Below are 16,021 nucleotides of genomic sequence, written 5' to 3'. Positions count from 1 at the left end.
GCCAGAGACACCCTCCCCCAGCATTTTATTTCTCGAGAGCACCCCGATGGTGCTGATGGGTGGCCAGGGGTGGGGACAGTGGCTCCCTCGTCCCATTCGTTTTGTCTATGAGCTCCCTCATTCATGACGCAAACATTCGTTAACACCAGGTGCCAGGCACCGTGCTGGGGACCGGTGACACCACAGTCCACCAAAATGGGCAGACTCTTCTCTCCCTGATCTTAATGCAGGAGCGGGACAATCAAGTCATCGCACTGAAGAATTAGCAAAGGGCTCCGATGGTAAAGAACCCGGGGTTGGGACAGCAACCACAGAGAAATCTGTCCTGGGGGAAGTCACCGAAGGCTTCCCTGAGGAGGAGTCCTGGGCACAGTCCCGGCTATATGTGAGCAAGCCCAGTTAAGTACAAAATATGAGCAGGGTCAGTTTCACATCCTCTTCCTGTTCCGGCGTTGTCGGTGCAGAACAAAGACATACCTCGCAGAAAGATGCGGAGGGAGGTCGAGGCAACCCCATGGGACCTAATAGGCTGAAAGAGACAAACCCGACCCGCAGACCCGTCGCCTGACCTGCACCCATCACCCATCACAGACCTGCAGTCACCACACAGTGAGAGGGAGGCAGGGGACACCTCCCTCGCTCCCCCCTCCCCAGGCAGCTGTCCTAGGTGAACATTCCCAAGGCACCAAGTCCCGATCCAGAAGCGCTGGAGGGAATGAAGGACTGGAGTTGTGAGGTTGCCGGGGGGGTAGGCTGGGATCATGGGGGTGGAGTGCCTGCAGATGTTCGGGGCTGGGAGATTTCCCAGGTAGATAGCCACTTCAGCTCCTTGGGGACTGTGGCCGTGTTATGTGGAGCCGGCTTGCACTGGAACCAATTGTGAGCATTGCTTCCCAACTGTAATTTAGTGACACGCCATTGAAGGCTCAAAACAAAAAACAAAAAACAAAAACAAAAAAAAACCCAGGGTGGGAGTATTTATACCAAATCAGTGTATGCCAAACATTAGGGCTCTCGCTCCCAGAAAGCCAGCGTTAGTTAAACCTTCACGCACACCACTGGCTGAAGAGAACTTTTAGCTTGAGAGTCTTGGATCGCCGAGTTCTAGATCAATCAAGTGAGGGTTCAGAGGGCAAGGGAAGGGAGCAAACACAGAACCTAAGATGGAGAGAAGAAAGCAAACCTAAGCGTTTGGCCGGACACTTCCCTTGGCTCTAGTGTTAGGAACCTGAGAATAGGGACACAATGACACACGGACACCATATGCTACGGGGTCTTGTGCAGGTAGCTTTTCTAGTTTTCAGAGCTTCATCTGTACAATAAGGAAAATCCCCGTCTTATTTCAGAACCAGGCCAATTTTTTTTTTTTTTTTTTTTTTTTGCTAAAACTTAAGATTCTAACTATATACATCCGTGCATGGAGAGTTAACTAATACCACACGAGGAACCCCACTGGCCACACCACTGGTCTTGTCCACAAGTGTGAGTGATGAAAATGATCCGGATGTATTCATTCATCAAATTCGAAGTTTGGGGGCATTGGGAAATATAGGGTCTCTATTTTGTGTGTATCACACTAAGAAAATGTACCAGGGGCACCTGGGTGGCTCAGTCGGTTAAGCGTCCGACTTCGGCTCAGGTCACGGTCTCACGGTTCGTGAGTTCGAGCCCCGTGTCGGGCTCTGTGCTGACAGCTCGGAGCCTAGAGCCTGCTACGGATTCTGTGTCTGCCTCTCTCTGCTCCTCCCCCACTCACACTCTGTCTCTCTCTCTCTCTCTCAAAAATAATAAAAACATTTAAAAAAGAAAATGTACCAAAGCTTCCTCCCTCCCCACCGTGTCTGCCTCTTCCTCCCCTCTCCTGCACCTCCAACACTTGAGATGCACACCAAAGGTTATGGCGAGACATAAAACCGGGCAAGGAATCCAGGAGGCTGGTGTGGCAAGAACTGTCGGGATCCCCACCAATATTCCCTCTTCTGGAGCTTCCTGCAAAGACTATTCCTTTCATTGAAGGTTTTTTTCTGACCTTGAGGCCACACTTCGCCTACACGCGCTGGAACCCAAACCCCCCAGAAGTAGGTTCAACCAACCAACGAAGACTGGTTGCCCCTTGGTTGGAATAACTCTGGGGACTTCTCTGCCCCAAGTCCCCCCAGAGAGTTGCACTAGTCTGGTCTCCCCGCCGCACCCCCCCTCCCCCAACCAGGTAACTTGCTAAATAATGCATTTTTAATTGGCTACCTTCTCTTTCCCCATCTCAGGCCCCCACTCTCCTGCAGAGTTTCCTGGGATTATCTCCCAGATAAGCTACCTGCCTCAACTCTTTGTCTCCGAGCCGGCTTCTAGAGGAATCCGAATGAAAACATCAGGGTTCTAAAAGCGCCGTGAAGCTTTAAGCAAATTGCCAGCCTGTCTGAGGCCTGCCCACGAGACCGAGTGCCCCTTGCCTCCCTCGCAGGGATGATGCAAGGGGGCTATGAGATCGTAGAAGCATCGGGGCCTAAGAGAAGTCAGAGCAGACACCGCAGGAGGCGTCCCGTGCTGCTTTGGAAGACATTCCATGTCGCCGAGAAAGAGGGATTTCATTTCCTACAGAGCTTCCGGAAGAGCAAAGACGTATCTGACTAAATGCGGTTTCGCGGCTGGATCTTGCCGAAGAAAGAGAGGACGAGAGAGAGAGAGGAGGAAAGGAGAAGGGAACGAAATTGGTACCCTCTTCCAGGCTTGTGGCCCAACAGTCACTGGTGTTTCTGGACCGCCCCCAAAAGACATGATGAAGACCGGGGGGCACGAGTGACACTCAGGACAGCCGGTGGCAAAAAGAGTATAAACAGGGTCTGCACAAAGAGAAAGCTGACTGAATGTATAAAGATGGAAAAACTCCCCCCTTTAAAAGGAGAGTCCTCTTTTTTTCTTTTTTTTAATTTTTTTTTCAACGTTTTTTATTTATTTTGGGGACAGAGAGAGACAGAGCATGAACGGGGGAGGGGCAGAGAGAGAGGGAGACACAGAATCGGAAACAGGCTCCAGGCTCCGAGCCATCAGCCCAGAGCCCGACGCGGGGCTCGAACTCCCGGACCGCGAGATCGTGACCTGGCTGAAGTCGGACGCTTCACCGACTGCGCCACCCAGGCGCCCCAGGAGAGTCCTCTTTCGAAACATATGCCGTTCTACCAACAAAACTACAGAAAGAACAGAAGAATGTTCCATCGAATACTATTTGGATCAGAAACGGCAGTTCAAGGGACACGGGGGGCGGTCCCGGGTGGGCTCTTGGTTTACCCCATCGTCTCTGAGCTCCGCAGCCTGGCACGTATGGTTCGTAAAACCATCCAAACGCTGTCACACATGGGGACAGAGGGGCGGCCACCTCCCCAATTCTGATTCTGTGCCTTACTTTTGGGGTGTCATGCCCTTTTCAACACGACTTTTGTGCTGCAAGACATGAAGGGGGGTGCAGGGGGGAGAATTGCAAGTAACCAGTTTCAAACACGGCTCTAACCCCCACTCCGGAATCTGGCTTTATGATTAGAGGTCTGTGCGCACACAAAGCCCCCTCTCAAGGGGACATGAGCTGTGGCCCCAGGAAGACGCGTGTCTTAGGGGCACCGTCCTTCACACCTCAGCAGGACGAGGAATGCACACCTAGCGAGAGATCCTGGTTTGTTTCTGGTTCTTGAAAAACTGGGGAGATTCATACTTTTGGGCCATGGGTCACGCTGCTGGGAGTGTCCACGCTTCCTGCTGAGCCACTTAGGACAAGGGATTGGAGCCACCAAGAAAGCGCTGGATTCTTCCAACGATGCCACCCTGCTAACACGCTGCGTGTTCCTGAAAGTTTTTTCTTCTTCTTTTTTTTTTTTAAATTCTGAAAAGCTCCCAGTGAGCCAGGCAAGTTTCAATCCTATATAAATTCAGATGATGCGTCCACACAAAGCCCCAGAAGATTTGCAATGGAAATGGCAAGTGGTCCTTAAGTGCAGAATCCAATGTGACGCTCGCCGCGTTATTACGGTGTCTGATTTGGAATTCAAATGCCACTCAAGACAGTGGCCCTTTATTAAGTTTCTGCCAGTCATTACCCCGCTCGCTGGCTGGCCATATCTCACGTTCTGCTTATCTTGGGAGATGGACTAATTCTTCACCCCCACACGCTAAGGAGTTGCACTCACCCAGGGGCCACCCAGGGAGATGAGATGCACGAAACTGAGCCCGCCACGCTCCATGCCCACGACTCCTGCTCCCGGCCCTTCCGCTGTGCCCGGCTGGCTGAGGACGGCTCGTCTTTCTGAGCCAACAAAACCAAAAGGGCTGTTTCTGTGGCTGAGCCAGGTACCTGTTGACCAGCCTCCCCCCCGCCCCCCCGCCCCCACACCCTCCAGTTCAAATCCTCTGTTGCTGTCACTGACACATGCCTCCTGGCTCATCTGGGTGGCCCAGCCTCATTAGGAAGGGATTTGGTGCCTGTTAGTTAATTGAGGCCCGTTCCCGCCACCTGCCACTCGTGGGCCTCATCTGCACACTAACAGCTCCTAATTGTCATCATACGGCGGGGTCCCCGCAACAACTTGAGAACAGATCCCGAGCAGCGTGGGCAGGCTCTGCGCTGGTCCAGGAGCACTGTAACAATTTATCAAGGGGCCAGATGTGCGGGGAAGAGAGGCACCTCGCGCCAAGAAACGGTGCAGAAGTTTGCGGTTTATTATACTCTCCAGAAGGAGAAGCGTAGAGATGGTCTTCTCAGGGAGACTCTGTTCAGGGCACGCGAACAGCGTGCTTATCGGCGCGCAAGGTGAGCCCGTGCATTTGTTGGCTTTCTCCTGTTCGGAGACCAAGAAATGCCCAGGGTGTCAGAGCACTGTCCCCACGTCCCGTTTCCAAAGAGTCTGAGTGGGAAAAGGTGCAGAACGGAGTACCAACGACTGATCCAGCCCCTTAGGAGCGGAGAGGGATGTAGGGAAGGAGACACGGCAGGACCAGAGAAAGAGCATGGAACACGCAGAGATGAGGACACAGATGGGGAAACGGTGTCCTCGAGCTAAAGAGCCGGGCGGGACTTCGGTGTAGGTACGGAAGGAATACAGATGGAAACAGAGTCTAAGACAGAGGGTGTGAGAACTGCATATAAAGAGAGAAAATCAGGAAGAAGGGAAAGGGGAAGGTTCGGTCATTACAGGAAATTTCTAGGATTTTGGAGCCCAGGAATCCACATCCCTAAGGAATCAATCTAGGCCGAATAGAAATCAGACTATGGGGGCGCCTGGTTGGCTCAGTTGGTTAAGCATCTGACTCTTGATTTCCGCTCAGGTCGTGATCTCGTGGTTTCGACAATTCGAGCCCCACTTTGGGCTCTGTGCTGACGGTGCGGAGCCTGCCCGGGAGTCTCTCTCTCTCACTCTCTCTCTGCCCCTCCCCCACTAGCTCTCTCTCAAAATAAATAAATAAACTTAAAAAAAAAAAAGGAAATCAGACTATGGTGACAAATGGGATGAGGGTTTTGCCTGTTTGTTTGATTGCTTGTTTTTCAACTGTAAGCACAGCCCCTGGGATTCAGAGACGAGGTCTTGGGGTCCATGGAGGCGGGGGATGGGTGCCCCAGCACCATGGCACTTGTCAGGTCTCCCCCGCCAAGAACGGGGAAGTAATTCTTGCCTAGAGATTTCCAAGACCTGTCTGCCTTATTATTCTCTCCCTGCTGGTTGAGGGACAGGCAAAGAATTAAGAAAAACCCGTAAGGAACCCCACAAGGGACACGACACTAAAGCAAAAAAAAAAAAAAAAAAAAAGAAGAAGAAGAGAAAAAGCTAAATACAAAAGCTTCGATGACAGAAGGGAAGGTAGGGGCCACACGTGGCCTTCACCGACACGGACTCAGCCAACCGATAAAAAAACAACACTCTGAGAACCAGACGGTAACAACTCTCCAACTCGAGGCTTTCAGAGACAAATGGAACCCAACCTGACCTGGTAACACGGTTTCTCAAATAAACCAAGTTAGGTCAACAAGCCTCTCCTTCCCCGGGGCGCCCGGGTGGTTCAGTCGGTCAAGCGTCCGACTTCAGCTCAGGTCACAATCTCACGGTTCATGGGTTCGAGCCCCGCGTCGGGCTCGGTGCTGACAGCTCGGAGCCTGGAGCCTGTTTCGGATTCTGTGTCTCTCTCTCTGTCCCTCCTCCACGCACTTTCTCTGTCTCTCTCTCAAAATAAATAAATTTTTTAAACTAATAAGAGAAGAAGAAGAAAAAGAAGAAGAAGAAGTCTCTCCTTCCTAAGGAGAAGGAGAAAAAGTGAGCAAACCCTGAAGTGGAAAAAGGCTGGGTATTGTGAATATCTTCCAGAGAGCTTTTAGAATCGTTAAGGGCACAGGCACCCCCTTCAGAAAAGGGTCCATTTCAACTTCCCCGCCAACATCACACTGAGGGCAGTTGTATCCATTAAACACCCCAGAGAGCTGGGAGAGCAAAGTTACATTTTGGCCAGAACACAGAGTCTCTGACCCAAACGCACGCGTATACTTTTGGTATTCTTTTGGCTCCCTTCACGAATACATCACGTGATTTTGGAGAAACCCTGATTTTCTCCCTAAGTTTTCATAGAGGACACTTAACAGTCTTCCCGGAGTTCAGGCTCACCCTCACAGGCAAAGCCTTAAAATGTCCTTCTGCGTAATTTACTAGCCACGCCCTTGGGCCTCGTCCCCACGCTTAATTCTGCCCACAACGCAAAACCCGAAGAGGCCCTCTCTTCACGTCTTTCCCCGTTGGCCACTGTCTCACCTGCCCCCCCCCCCCGCCCCCCGTCCCCGCGGCGTCTCCCTCTGGATGTCACTCACTGCTTTTTCCCTGCTCGCTTCCTCCAGCCTGCGAACCCGAGAGGCCTAGTCTATGCTGCTTCCGAGAGCTGGCAGATTTCAGAGGAAAAAAAAAAACCACCCGAGAAAGAAAGAATGGCAGTTTGACACAGCACGTCACAGTTAAAACGGGCCCTGCGCGTGACCCAGGCTTGGACACCGATGCCTCGTGCCCAATCACAGCTGAGCCTGCATCTGCCACGGTTCACGGACCCGCCGCTCCATGCTGGGGGACCAGATGCCTCTGTTTATGCTCCCCTCCTCCTGTCCTTCTGCCGGACAGAGCCGCCAGCCATCACTTGTCTTCATCTGTCTCCGCAATCTCGTCTTTCAATATCTTCTTGCCTCCACCCCTTTCTGTCTCCACGCACCCCCCCCCCCACCCCGGACAACCAGAAGGGGTATTTCTCTTTTTTAAAGTTTGACCCAATAGAACAAAGCGGAATAAAAGACCAGCCAGGAGGGTGTGGATTCCTGCCACGGGAAGGGCGACCTGGGGTGTTCAGTGGTCCAGACAGGAGGCCCGCCAGCACCTCTCTCTGTTTCGCCCCGACTTCCTGCTGCACGTCTCGCTGTGGTCGTTTAGGAATATCCCACCGAAGAGCCAGCTCTGGATGCCGGCACTTGGCCTTTTCAGTAAAACTGACCTTTTGTGCTACAAGTCAGAGACCACGAGAAACAGCGACAGATTGGAAGTCAGCAGCCAGCTGCCGTTTCCTAAAGGCCCCCAAGATGGGTTTGGTTTTGTACTGTGAGTAAGTCATCCTGGGCACATTTATCACCCCTTCTCTCTCACCAACCCTCAGACACGGGACTCCCACAGAGGAGAGTCCGGACGGCCCTCCGTGACTTGGCAGATCGAGCGCAGAGAGTTATCTGCGCCCGCCCCCCCACCCCCCGACCCCGGGGCACAGAGCAAAGCAAATGTCCAGTGGTTGCCTCGTGCGCTGGCCACCCTGCAGCCCCAGAGAGCCAGGCTCGTTCGAGGGACCACGTTCCCGTGGGAGATGAGGGCAGGAGACCCAGCCCACCATTCCCCGGCTCCTCAAAACGCCACACACGTCCAGCAGAGAGGGACGCCGGGTGGGTTTTGGTGAAAGCAAGCACTCTGGTGTCCAAATGCGGTGGCTGTCCCTCACATGTCAATGGTTGTCCCTACTGAGCACACACATCCTCGTCCCCCACACCTGAAACTCCTCCCCTTGGTCGTTGTTATTATTCTCGGAAGTGCCTGGGATTTGCCTCCTCGTCTTACTTCCTCTCCCCCAAAAAACCCCTTCTATCACCCCCTGCCGCCCCCATCTGGACATATCTCTTCCCAACACTGAACTACAGAAAGAGGTTTCGCCTAGAAATTATATCACCCACAGTGGTAGGTTTTATGGCCACTGGAGCTCAGCTACGTCAAGGTTATGCCAACTTGGGGGTGGCGTGCCACTCTCACGAACATGGATTTGCTCGACTGGATCGTAATGAGACGCGACCAGGCTTCAGGTACTTGACCGGGTGTTGGACATACACGGGTGGGGGAATCAGGGCCCCCTGCCTTCAAGAAGTTCATAGAAGCACCAGAAAAAATGTCACCAATTCATGGAAATGAAAGGGGATGAAGTGGCACCTTTTGAGAGTGACATTATGCGACGTTGTGAATGGAGGCAGCACGTTCTGCCTGGGGTCCTTGGAGGAAGGCTTCGGTGAAGGTGATACATTTGAGCCGAATCCTGAAGAATTCGAAGGAAAACGGGAGGTGGAGGGATGGAAGGGGACATTCAGAAAGAGAAACGGTCATTCCTTCCCCTACCGAGCACGTACCACAAGCAAACGCAGTACTAGGCGCTGCAGACCCAGAAGTGAGTACGATTCTGTCCCTGCCCCCACTGAGCTTCCTGACACTTGTGGGAAAATGGGTGTAATGGCACTTCTATTGAGAAATACGCTGTGACTGCCACATGGTGATTTAACAAATGAGGTCTTGAAAAACAATTCACGTATAACTGAGCAGTTGCCTAAACACGAATGTCAGGGACAGACCTAGACCGGCCACGTGTTGTCCTTCAAGGTTTCTGGGAACCAGTGCGCAGGCCACAGAAAACTAAAAAGATCTGAAGACCAAAGGTAGCATCCAAATATCCAAATAATATGTACGATGCACGGAGCACATGCAAAGCTAAGTGTTCACTCCACTACAGAGGTATATGCATTGGTATCTTCGAGTCTGTACAAACCAATTTTTAAGCGTTTCATATCATGTTGTTTTCCAAACCAGACTCTATCAGGAATAATAGTAATTTTAAATACTCCGCGTGGGCATTCTTTTTTAACCCCTAAGTCTTCCTTCAGACCTGGGGAGTTTTTTTAATGACCACCAGCATCTCCAATGGACCACGCAGCACGCATTGCACACTGAGGATTACCCGGGACCGATCTCAGCGAGAAGACAAATCTGCTTCTTCAGAGCAAGGCGGGAAGACAAGGAAGCATATATTCACCTGGGAAAGATTAAACTAAAATGCAAAACTTAAAAACAAAGGTAAGAAAAAAAAAAACAAAGGTAAGATGATTTATATTATACACAGATTACCAGAAACAATTGACGGTCATGAGGATCTACTTTGAATGAATAAAAAAAAACCAAATGCATGTAATCTGGTGCATATAAAGAAACGAAGAACTTTACATTTTTTTGATTTTCTTGATTTTGCATCTTTTGATTCAAGAAACCAATGCACTGGTTTGGGGAGGTGGGGGCTAGTACATGGGAGCATTGAATTGGAACTCCACAAGACATCACTCCATGCCCAGATACTGGCACAGGGTAGGTGGTCAGTGAAAGTTTGCTCAGTGAATAAATGAATGAATGAATGAATGTAATTCTACCTGCTCTGATGATTACAAAGATAAATAAGGCACATGTACTGCTTTGAACAGAGAAGATATGGAACAAATAATGGCTAAATAAACAATCTCCTTAATCTATCAATAAAGACTCTATCATGGAAAGGCCCATTGTCCTGATGTAGACTCAGTGTAAGAAAAGAAAAGGAGTTGTGGGGGAAAGAAGAGAGGAAGGATACAGACATGGAAGGGAACTTTCCTGAAGATCCTATTGACTCCAATTCTCCTTACATCTTCAATATACTCTCCTGATGTCACTTTCCAAACTTAATTTAATTTTTCGAAGTTTTTAAAAACTCATTTCTTTTGACAGAGAGAGAAAGACATGCATGCGTGCAAGTCGGGGAGGGGCAGAGAGAAAGAGACAAAGAATCCCAAGCAGACACTGCTCTGTCAGCATGGAGCCCAGCTCAGGGCTTGAACTCACAAACTGTGAGATCATGACCTGGACCGAAATCAAGAGTCAGGTGCTTAACCGACTGAGCAACCCAGGCACCCGTGCAAATTTAATTTTAGCTTAAAATGTTTTAGCACAAAAATAGCCAACATATTTTGGCAAGATGTCATTCACATAGTTTGAAAGAGTGCTCTCGAGGTGTGATATCACATGTGTGGGGGTCCCAGCACTCGGAAATCCTAGCATGACACGTTTCCTTTTGAAAATAGTTTGGCATCTGAGTCATAGCTCCCCGTACATGCTTAGCTCCGAGTGACTCCAAAATAAGGCACAAACACTGACTAATTAATCCCCATGACGACACAGGGAAGCCTGAAAAGCTCTGGGCAGCCAACACCCCATGGGCATTACCACAGATTTATTTAGAATCTTGTTCTTTCTAAGACTTTCCCTGATCAGCACCTTCCCACCCCCACTCCCTCCAAAGAAACAAAACAAAATGAACAGCAACGCAGGAAATGTGTCATGTGTCTCATTTCTTCTCTCTCTCTCTCTCTCTCTCTGCCCCTCGCCTCCCCCCCACCCCCTCCCTCAAAAAATAAATAAGCATTGAAAAGTTTTTAATTAGAAAATCAGCTTTATGCGAAAAATGCTTCCATTTCTCTCTTAAGAACCTTTCCCCTGTTGATGATTTTTTAATAAGTATGCATTTGAAAGAACATCTCTTTGGGGATTTATTATAAATTAACAACTTACAAAACCTTTTATCCCCTTTTCCCAATCCCAACCCCTGCTTCAGGATTCAGGGCTTTCCTTTCACTTTTGAGGTCCTCCCTATAGTGCTAAGCCCTTCTCACCCACCATCAACACATGGCCATCCTATCCTGTGGAAAATATTATTCTTATTTTCACAGATGAGGAAACAGAGGCAAAAAGAGCTAAGCAACTTGCCCAAGAGCACCCAGTTAATAAATAATAAAATAAGAATTCTCAGGGCACCTAGGTGGCTCAGTCGGTTAAGCATCTGACTCTTGACCTCAGCTCAGGTCTTGATCTCAGGGTCATGAGTTCAAGCCCCTCATTGGGCTCCATGCTGGGTGTGAAACCTACTTGAAAAAAAAAAAAAAGAATTCTCATCTGTTCTACCCATTCCAAACCCCTTTCTACTCCCCCCATGGCCCCCCAAAAGTCATGAACTGCACTTGAATCAGGGCCAAAAAGGGTCAGGGATGTATGAGGGAGAAAGAAAAATACTATTTTTTCAAGTGTCTGCTATTTATGCCCCTCTTACTTTAGAAGAGAACCCAGTCTTCAGTTTTAATAAATACTTTGAGGAACCTCTTGGTCATGAAAGGTAAAGTCAAGGGCAGAGCTGGGAATGGGGAGGGAGAGACAAAGAGAACCAAATGGTTCTGCATAATAATAAAAAAAAAAGTGGATTGGCACCCATGATGGAGGTTTATTGAGAGGGATAATCTGAGAATAGTGGAAGTGGACAGGGAGCTCGCTGGGAGAAATAATCCCAGGAATCCAGAAGTGGTGGCCAGTCAAGGAGGCCCCGGGAGGGGTGTGGCACATTGTCTTTCCCCAAAATGGCCACTACAATATTTCTATTCCCACATGCTCTTCCAGAATCTTGCTACTCTCTATCAAGAGGTGGGGTCTATTTCCACTCCTTTGAATACCCGCAGGATTTCGTGACTGCCCCCACAGATAGAATGTGGTGGGCATGGTGCTGCATGATTGCTGAGGTAATAAACTCAGCCACCATGTTATAGGGAAGCCCAAGCCACACGGAGAAACCACATGGAGGTCCCGGCTAACAGCCCAGCTAAGCTCTCAGCCGACAATCAGCAGCGACTGCAAACATGTGACTGAGTGAGCTTTCAGATGATGGGGGCCGACATCACAGGGCGTTCAAGCCTCCCTAACGCTGAGTGGGTATAGTGAAGAACTTCAACAACAGTGGTGATGGAAATCCAGTTTTAAGTTTTCCATCCGTCTATGTTGTAATTGTACTGTTAGTGTTCCCAAGTCTTTCATAAATAGCCATTGTGCACTAAAAGTTCATTAGCATCATGTTACAGATGCCTTGAGAGGTGGAGGAAGGGGGCTGTGTTGGTGCTCGATGGGGGGCGGTGTGTGGGGAGAGGGCAGTAGACAGAATAACAATGAGAGAACCCTCAGATGTGATGGAGGGGAAAAAACCAGGGGCCAGGGCAGAGAAAGAGGTGATGGGCATTGACCAGTAGAATGTAAGCTTCTCCCCAACTACACACACACACACACACACACACACACACACACCAGGAATCCTCAAAAACAATGAGAGAGGGACTGCATTTCTTTTGAAAGAGAGTTCTATTCAAGACTCTTAGAAGATCGGGGTGCATGGGTGGCTCAGCCAGTTGGGCGTCCATCTTCAGCTCCGGTCACCATCTCGTGGTTTGTGAGTTCAAGCCCCACATCAAGCCCCACGTCAGGCTCTGTGCTGACAGCTCAGAGCCTGGAGCCTGCTTCAGATTCTGCGTCTCCCTCTCCCTGCCCCTCCCCTGCTCACTCTCTGTCTCTCTCTCTCTCTCAAAAAAAAATAAATAAACATTTAAAAAAAGGACTCTTAGAAGATTGAAGCCTCCAGTAAACTCTAACTTCGTCAAATGTGCTGGGTAGCCACTACCTCACAGGAAGAATGGGTCTGGTCCGGGGGAAGGAGAGGGAATCTCAAACAGGCTCTAAACCCATCACGGAGCCCATCCTGGAACCCCCCAGCAGGGCTCCATCCCCAAGACCGCGAGATCATGACCAGACCCGAAATCCAGAGCAATCCATGTGCAACGAACTGAGCCACCCAGGTGCCCCCAAACAGGTAAATTTTGAAGGAATAAAATGAATTTACAAATTAAAATTAGGTCTAGGTCCCAGTAAGAAGCCTGGGAAAAATGGCTTAGACAAGATACCAGTTTCGTTCTGTCATGTGAGGCTCTGGATTCAGACACCCCAGGACTGATGTACCTCCTCCCGATTTCCTACTCTGCCATTTTAGGGAACTCTGCCCCATCTTCATGGTGGGAAGAAAAGGGTCGATGGGATGAGGGGCCAGTTACCTCTTAAGTAACGTCCTTCGAAGCTGCCACGTTACTCTTCCATTGACGTCCTGACCAATGGGCCAGAAATTAGTCCTATGACCACACTTACCAGCAAGAGAAGCTGAAAAACAGAATTTATTCCATTAGTCAGGTGCCCTCTGGGGGTCAGGAGTTCTAAAAGGAAAACAAGACTTTGGGGTTTGGCAGCTAACAACCACTGTCAAGGTGACCAGGGAAGTGTCTGGTAAGGTTCAAGGCAGGAAACATTTAAAATGGGCAGAGTCAGAGCTCAACCCCCTTCCTTCAAACCCCAGCCTCTCATTCACCACAGCCAACCAAAATTAGCACTGAGCCAAGTGTTGAGTTTCTTCTGTTGTTTCCCAAACTCTGGGATTGGGGAAAGTTACTTGACAGGTGCCCAAATGGTTCAGCTGATCTGGAATGGCCATTCTCGGCCTTGGCTTTATAAAACCCAAAGCAGCCCCCAAACTCCGTAAGCGGCATAGTAAAATCAATGAAATATTTTCAAAAGAAAATTGTATCAATGTTGCTTAAATCAAAATATACACATGCATCAACACACACATGCACACACCACACGTAACTTACAATAGCCGTTTTTTTTTTAAATAAGGGGGCACCAAACCAAATAACCAATAAATGAGGGTCACAGTTCCCTAATGGTAGGAACCAGAGCTCCAGGGGAAGGTCAGATTTATTGTGGTCGCTCGCCCAAATGCCATAAGCCTGCCCAAATTAAAATCTTTGCATTCAAAATTTCTGGTGATTCTTTTGTTTTTCATTTTTTTGGGGAATTTTGATTTAGTCACCTGTCTTATTTTGTCGAGCACTGAAGAAAATTTTTTTAAGTTTATTTTATTTATTTTGAGAGAGCGAGAGAGAGAGAGAGAGAGAGCATGAGCAGGGGGAGGGGCAGAGAGAGAGAAAGAGAGAGAGAGAGAGAGAGAGAGAATCCCAAGCAGGCTCCGTGCCATCAGCACAGAGCCTGGTATGAGGCTTGAACTCACAAACCCTTAGATCGTGACCTGAGCTGAAATCAAGAGCTGGACGCCTAACCGACTGAGCCACCGAGGTGCCCCTGAGCAGACGTGATGAAGGCAGAAGGCAGTCTTAGAAGGGCCACATTTGCCAAGGCTCTATAAACACGGTAAAATCGGGAAAAATCGAAGCCACCACTCAGCTGGCCAGAGCTGCTTTAGCGTCCTTGATCGTGGCATCGGTATTTCCAAACACCTGTGACACACAGGGTTCCGATGACGGTGGCAGTGGTGGTGACAGTGGTGATTTCCTTTTTTTTTTTTTTTTTTTTTTTTGCAAATACCCTCGTGTCTGCAAAGCCCTTCTACCACTTTGAGGTTTTGCATCTCATATATTTTCACCAAAATCACTACATTTTTTTTTTATTTGCTTCCCATTTCTATCCAGGTCACGTAGCTTCACCTCAAATTAGGTGGCACTCACCAAGATTGTGTGACTCTTGCCAGAAACAGTATTGTTAACATGGCTGTGACCTCTGGGCCTCATCTGACAGGTTAATAAGAAATTGACAAAATGTTTAAAGCGGTTGGCAAGACGATTAACACCAGGACAGTCAGACAAACAGATCATCAAATGCTGGCTCAAGGGCGTCCCAGTGTTGAATCAAATGGATACTAATCCAGAGGAACATGTTGATGTTATCCCGCGTTTAGAAACACAGAAGAGTCTCAAGGTGCTTAGGGACGTTAAAGTAAAACCAGCCATCATTTGGGAAGTCAGGCATTTTCTGGCGGACCCTCTATTCCCGGGGGACATCTCAACCAACCGTGGGGGTTCACTGACAGTTTAGAAGACACATTTCCCAAGCAGATGAGCTGTCATAGACTGGAAAAAAAAGGGCTCGTGTTTCTCATTTCTTTCCGTTTATTTCATCTGAGTTATTAGTATCAAAGACTAGAGTGAAATACTCTCAAACAATTAAAACAATCCGTGTTCCACGCATTTAAGTTTCTATCCCATGAGCTCAAGATGGAAACGAGACTCCATCCGCATCATTTCTGGAAGCCCACAGGACACATTTGTAGTTGTTCCAGCTCTTTCCGACAGAACTGGAAGGAACTGCCGTGAATTTCACAGAAGTCACTGCTCTGTGACAAAGTTCACGGCTCTCCATACCACCTGCCTTCCGTTCCCACCAGAAGCCATCATTCCTGATTAAAGCAAACACTGTCAATTCGGCCGCAGCCCCGGCGGCTCCGATCCCCTCTGAAAACATTGCCAAAACAGATTTCTGATTGGGTCACGTTAGGTCACAGTATCCACGGGTGGACAAAACGTAGTAAAAATTTTATGGGCCACCAGAGACACATTGGATCGGTGCAGAACAAACCCTGGTCAAAAGAGCGCCGTTGGCTTCAGGCTCTTTGGCCAGCTCCTTGGCATATGGAAACTTCCCCAAGACTTCTCCAGCATCCTCTGCAGCCCGTGGCCCCCACCCCCTCGCTCCTCCGTCAGTCCAGACGGCGAAGCCTATTCTCTTTCAGCTTCGTGCCTCACAGGGAACAAAAGAAATTTCAAAGTGGGTCTCTCGCCTTTGTTAACACCCGCAAGGGCCCTTTGAGGAAGAGTGGGTGGGAGCTGGGGGGGGTGGGGCGGGGGGGGGAGGGCAATGAGGCAGTAGCTTTTCCAGAAGCTGTGGTTTTTATTAAATGCCTGCCAGCCTCCACTAGTATGCATTAACTTGGAGAAAGGATTGCTATGAGAAACCTGACCATTGCCCCCCCCCCCCGC

Source organism: Prionailurus bengalensis, chromosome C2, assembly GCF_016509475.1.
Source record: "Prionailurus bengalensis isolate Pbe53 chromosome C2, Fcat_Pben_1.1_paternal_pri, whole genome shotgun sequence".
NCBI classification, from domain to species: Eukaryota; Metazoa; Chordata; class Mammalia; order Carnivora; family Felidae; genus Prionailurus; species Prionailurus bengalensis.
This window is presented reverse-complemented; position numbering follows the sequence as displayed.